General features: G+C 43.8%; 1 protein-coding gene across 2 annotated transcripts in view; it reads right to left on the reverse strand.

Moving 5' to 3' along the window:
- The window catches only part of lrfn1 (leucine rich repeat and fibronectin type III domain containing 1), a 99292-nt gene extending 93477 nt beyond the window's left edge, over window positions 1-5815 (reverse strand). The window contains exons 1-2 of one of the 2 annotated variants that reach the window (XM_018668260.2): window positions 5324-5815; window positions 5046-5225 (exon numbers count right to left, since the gene is read on the reverse strand). The gene's annotated coding sequence lies outside the window, so the exon portion shown is untranslated. Of the gene's footprint in view, window positions 1-5045 lie in introns of both variants that reach the window. The other variant, XM_018668259.2, reaches the window with a different exon arrangement.
- Window positions 5816-6423: the final 608 nt, after the last annotated feature.

A 6423-nucleotide genomic window follows, 5' to 3' on the forward strand; every position in this document is an offset into this window, starting at 1 on the left:
CAGTGGGTATTCGCTATTATACTGTGCTACATCCAGGCATTGTTTCTTGTTTACATAATGACATCACTTTACTTAAATGACCATACAAAGGCTCTGACACACAGCGTCAGGAGCAACAGTTCAAGGCTGCCACAGTGGCAGGATGACTGCACAGCAGAGGTTCTTGAGGGAGACACATGCCACCAATAATTTTCTTATCTGAGTCAACAGAGGGAATGGGCGGCTGGTTGGTACCATGCAGTAGATCTCATGGGTATAAAATGTGATGCTCCTTTGCAGTTTAAATGCCATATGCTCTACGGCAGGTGACATGTTTTTCCCTATTGAATATTTCTGTCACGACTCTAGCTGCTCTAGACAGGCTGAATATGGTATGTTTGGATTGTAACGGCAGCTTACCACTGGGCTCAGCTGGGCGTTCAATATCATACCACATCCTGCACATGATTCCTGAAAAGAATTAGCTCTCTGACCTCTATATATATCTCTATGTGAATCTGTATCCCTCCTTCCGACAGCTAGTCTCTAGCAGTGACTCTCCACTGCTTCCCTCACCTCCAACACACACACACACACACACACACACACACACACACACACACTGCACATTCTGGTCACACCCTATTGCTCCATTTTACATGTGACACTCGTCATGTAGCACGGAGTGGGTCAGAATTTAAGCACTGGTGGTCTTTATGCTCACCTGTTTTATCAGTCATTGTCAGAAACAACGGCAACAGCAACAACAGCAGCAGCAACTTAGCCACGGTTAACAGGCATGCTCCAGGCACATGTTCATGCTCTGTGACAATAAATGACAGCTTTCCTTATTCAGATGTACTGCTCAGATGTGAGGGGCTAAAAGCCTTGGAGATAAAAGGGAACATTATTTCCAAAGGTTACCAAGTCAGAAGACGAATGATCTCAAGACATACATGTGCATACTCTGGTTTATGCACTTTAATTTTTTTTTTTTTTGTGTGTGTGTGTGTGAGGTTTTTGGATAATTTCTGATGCTTTGCTTTTACTGCAGCTGAGTACAGTTTGTTTCATTTCAATATATTGACTGAACATTTGCAAACACATGTTTGCTGGAGCATCTGATTGACTGTGTTTGCAGTGACATTAGCAACAGTGCAAGTCACTTTCAGCAAATAATGTAGTTCATTCATCCATTTTCGACACTTTTTTTTCCTGGTCACGGTCGCAGGGGACGGCAACCTCTCCCAGCATGCATTGGGCAAGGTACAAGGTACAGTCTGGACAGGTCACAAGTCTGACACGGGGCTAATAAAGTCACATTCACCTTCAAACAGGCAAAAATAAAGTTTCCAATCCTCCTTGCATGTACGTCTTTGGACTGTGTGGAGATTTATTTTACTCTGGTTTTCTCTCATGCATTCACACCAACGGTCTGAGCTAATTAATGCATTACAACCCCCAGCCCTGTTTATGGAAGGGGAAATCATGCCGAACATGCTGCACGAAAAAAAATATCCTTTGAGTCCTCGACCACTGTCAAATGATTCATTCCTTACTGCTGAGTGGGAAGGACCATTCTTTAAACAGGCTAATCTATACAGACTGTATCAAATAGCTCATGTAAGTGATTAACAGCTCTGTTTACGACTTGTAAAATATCACTGCAGTAACCTTTTAGTGTAATATTTTAGTGCGCTTACCTTTTGCTCCTGTTGAAATTCATGATGCAGCAAAGTTGAAAAGAGGAAAGTCTTTTATGCCTCTTGAGGCCTGTATGTTATTTACCTGTGTTTGCTTCAGTGTTCAGTGCTTTCAGTGAACCACTGGCTTTTTCTGTCACTTTGCTACTCGCTAACCTTAAAAAACAAATTCCGAGGGTAGCTCCAGTTTAATTGCTTCAGTGCTCTGGTGGCTACTCCTTTGATCTCTTTGGCTAGTTGTAATTACGCCATTTCTTCAACTTTTTTTCATGAATCTTGAGCACTAAATAACTTGACTTGCCTTGGGAGAAACATCCATCTAATTCTGTCGACCGATAACAACTTAATTGGTACTTATTCTCTCCTTTCCTGCATGCAGAGTCCAGAATTCAGAAAAAATTAACAAGAGGGTAGAGTTTTTTATTCACCACATTGCCTCTTTTAAGTCTGTCATGGTTTGCATCATATTATCCTTCCAGACAATGCATGAGCGCAAAAGCAGCATGGATTTTAAAAGTGAGAATGAAAAGAAAACTAGACTGGTGACTCTTCTCTGTTGCAACAAACCTTTCCTTAATGCTGAGATCAGCCTCTTATCTCTGCAACTCGGCACAATATTACATGATATCATGATATATGATACTGTACTTAACTGTGTGCAGGACTGACTGAAAATCACGTATGCTAAAAGACATCATAGCATTTTAACTCGTAAGAATTATATCTTAGAATGGCTTGAAAAAAATAATCTCTGGAGCAAATGTGTACACTTTGCAAATGTTAAGCTGGGAGCATGACTCACTGTAAATGGCTATTTTAATATGCCTTGTACAGAGAACAAAAACAGGTCTACATATTCTCTTATGAAGTCTTTTTGCTCCCAAATACAGATCAATAGCTTGTGCTTGCTGTTATTCTCTCATTCCTGCAGTGGCTGATAACCCTCTACTGGTCCCGATTTCATAATGCTAACACATGACACCGGCACCATGAGCAGCTGCTGTAACACAATGCAACAGAATGGCAAGGCAGAGAGACCCCATTAATCTCACCCCACGGCCCGTATACAGCAACCTAGAAAGCTGAAAAAAAAAGAAAACTCTGCACACATGCCATTGTCACTTTCTTTTCATGCATTACCTGCTGAGATATGAATTAGTTTTGCAGTCGCTCCCTGCCTGCACTGGCACTGCTAAACATAACGCTAAACATTGAAGTGCTGGCAATAATGCATGATAATGACCATCCTGCCTGATTTCATTAGGCAAACACATGACAGCAAGTGCTCTGAGCTTCTGTTGTAACATCCTGCAACACATTGACAAGCCAAAGACGTGATCATCACCACTTACTGTAGCACACAAAGCTAGTTAAAAAAAAAAAAAAAAACACACATCTAAATACATAAGAGCCCTGCTGCATGCACTGCTAATTCAAATTACAAATCCAATAAGGCTCAAGGGTATCAACCCTCCTAAGAAGAAACCTCATTAACCTTCGTTTTTAGGAGTCGTTTCAAGTCCCTTACATTAAAACCTGTATGATGCACAGCTTTAACCAAACATAATTTCAATTTGCTCTATTAACAGAGCACAGTCAGAAACACAGGGTTCAACAGTAACAATAACAGTGAGCCAAGCCCCTGAGCTGGCTGCTTGTTTTTTTTTTTTGGTTTTTTTTTGGTTTTTTTTACCATAAAAGCCTTATATGGTGTATACAATGTGTGTTTTTTATTGCTCTTAGACATTTGAGGCATCTGCCACAATATGAAACGATGCCAAGACCTTGTGACAACATTCATATTCCATCTCACTGTGTAATTTCAGTCGACAACTGTAAAGAGGTGGTACTCTGCCAATGTAGGAACATACATACAGTCCTGTGGCTCACTAAGGGTAAAGCTGGGTGCATACAGTAGATGCTAGATGCAGGTGGTAGTCAGTGTTTTCAAGAGGCACTGCAAGCTGCAGTAACACTCACTGCACGCCCTGATGTAGAAACACAGCTGGCCAGTATCTACATCTTCCCCAGGGGATGTCTTGGAAGGTATTATGCGGATAAAGCAGAGCTATATGAGGGATGTTCACTTGACTTTAGTGTAAGCATATTGACATCTAACCCCACCTCAATTTAATAGATTTACAGCCTTGCTATCTCCAACGCAGGCATCCTGGACCCTCACTTCTCCCATCTGTTGTAGCCAATGTCCTCTGAGTGATGAACAGAGACCAGAGACACTGACCTCTCCAGCCCTGCATAGTTTAACAAATTCCTACAAATGCTGAGTTGAATCTAAGGAGGCTGAGCTTATTGAGTAACTGGAAAATGATGAGAGGGGCTGAAAATTCCAGCTGCAAACGTAATTGCCAGCATTCACTCATGGCGCCCATGAGATCATTATCATGCTGCATCAGTGCTTCTGTATCTCTTTATCAACTCTGAACCTGCTTAGCTGATCAAGTCAAAAACAAAAAGGTGTGCGGCCCTCTAACTCATGCGCACAGTGCACACATCCTGCTGAGGCCTCCTCTCGCCATAAAACAATGTAATTATCTGGCTGCATTCCTTTTGAACTCAACTCACGGGACATTAGCAGGTACCCCCACCCATCCACCCACCACCACCCCATCATCCAAGCTCTGTGACTCCACAGTAAAACTGTCCACTCTCTCAGCAATCAGTGCAATTTGCCCCTGATGGGTGGATTTCAGTGCTGCTGCTGCTGCTGCTGCTGCTAATTTCTGAAAAGTCTTGGTCTCTGCGTCGTGCTGATGCAGACACGCCCGGGCCATTTCCACATGCGCTCCAGACTCTGGAAATTCAACTCATGTGTTTAACCATTTTGTTCAATGCACAGCCACAGGAGCCACAGCACGGCTACAGTATGACAGGGCTGGGTTTTTGCTTTTTTTTTTTTTTTTTTTTGAGGGGGGGGGTATCGGACTCTGCCTAACAGACAGCACTAATACTATCAATAACTGCTCCGCCACGTGAGGACCGAACATCTCAAGTAACCTGAACACATCTCTGCTAGACAGACATCGCATTATCCAGCAGACTACAGTGAATGGCTGCCTTTAAAGTAGAGCGAAGATAAGATTTGCACATTATGAAAGCAAGACAGAGACACAGACAGACAGATAGATAGATAGATAGATAGATAGATAGATAGATAGATAGATAGATACATGAAGCATATTGCAGGCCTATTATTCTACATTTAGTAGTTTGCACAATCAATGCGGCACATCAGAGATTTGGACACTGTTCAGCTCATCAGAGAAACATACGTCTCATTCAAACATGTGTCAGAGGTGCCAAAGTCCACTGCACATTTCTCACCAAGTCTACTAAGTGACTTACCAAAAGTGGGACTAATAAAGCAGATGCCGAAGGGTTGATCCTATTGCACATGATTCCCTCCGTCCACACGCTCGCCTCACTGGTTATAATTCACAACGAACCTCAGATGGCAGCGAGAGTTCATTTATTCCAAATACCACGCGTAAAACCTTTCTCATCATCGGGCTGGTCAGGGTTGTGCTGGGGAAAGAAAAGAGGAAATCCAACGGACGCTGATGAGCGACAATCTGCTGCTGAAGTGTCATCAACAAGAGACCGCGGGGGTATCTTCCAGTTACCTGCGTCTGGATGAAACCCCACCTTAAATCCCAGTACGATCCGATTGAGGCTTAAAGGCAGAACATGTAAAAGCTGAAATCACCCCCCCCCCCCAACCTACACACACACACTCACACACACACGCGCGCGCACACACACACACACACAAATCTTCCCACAAAAAAAGAAAAAAAAAGCTCAGGAGAGTCTGACGCTTGCGTCCGAGCTGTGTTCAAAAAGGAGGGTTAAAGCGTCAGTACGTGGTCATATCGAGTCCCCCCCTCTTCTTCTTCTTCTCCTCCTCCTCCGCGCGTATGGGTTTGTAACGGCAGGAATACGGTGGATTAAATTCCTAATAAATCTCAGGCTTGTTATGAATTACAGTGCACAGATGGCGTGAGGAGGTAAACTGCGATCCGGGGCGCTCTTTCCGAAGCGATGGGTTTGCGCTCTTGACAGTCTGAAGGTTGCGGCGTCAAATTCCGGCTTCAAGTCCGTGAAAAAAAAAAAAAAAAAAAAAAAAAAAAAAATCCGTGAAGGTCGAAAACTGTCCGCCAACACCAGGTTTTCCCGGTCGTTACTGCTCTACAGTGCTGTTATCACGCCTGTTTTTACCAGCCAGTTGTTTGCCATCACTGTAGCCGTTTGTTGTCACAACTTCCCCCCCGTCTGAAGCGCAATGAAGGCATCCCACCCATGCACTGATGGCATCATTTCTTTCCCCACCTTCCTCCTATAATAACACTATGAGTACCCATGCGAGCGAGTAGTTTTCATACGCGACTTGGTCTGTCCGCTCCTTCGACAAAAGCAATGCGGTCGATTTCTCCGGGCGGGATGTGGCAGGAATTCTTGCTGCGTCCCGGAGAACAGGCAGCCTTTTTTTTCCCCTTTGGAAAATGCACCTCTACTCCTCGTGCAGGCGTCCAACTGGGTAGTAAGAGCCCGATATAAATGAATACATGTTTGTCACGCCATGATGTCTGGAGCAGAGCAGAGCCAAGTGGCCAGCGGACAAATTCTTGGGTTATCAGGGGAAAGCGACTGGCACCTTTTCACGGACAGTGCAGCTCGCACTGCAGCAATGTGATGTCATTTAATCTGCATTTAACACGGCAAA

This window comes from Lates calcarifer, linkage group LG21 (assembly GCF_001640805.2).
Source record: "Lates calcarifer isolate ASB-BC8 linkage group LG21, TLL_Latcal_v3, whole genome shotgun sequence".
NCBI lineage: Eukaryota > Metazoa > Chordata > Actinopteri > Centropomidae > Lates > Lates calcarifer.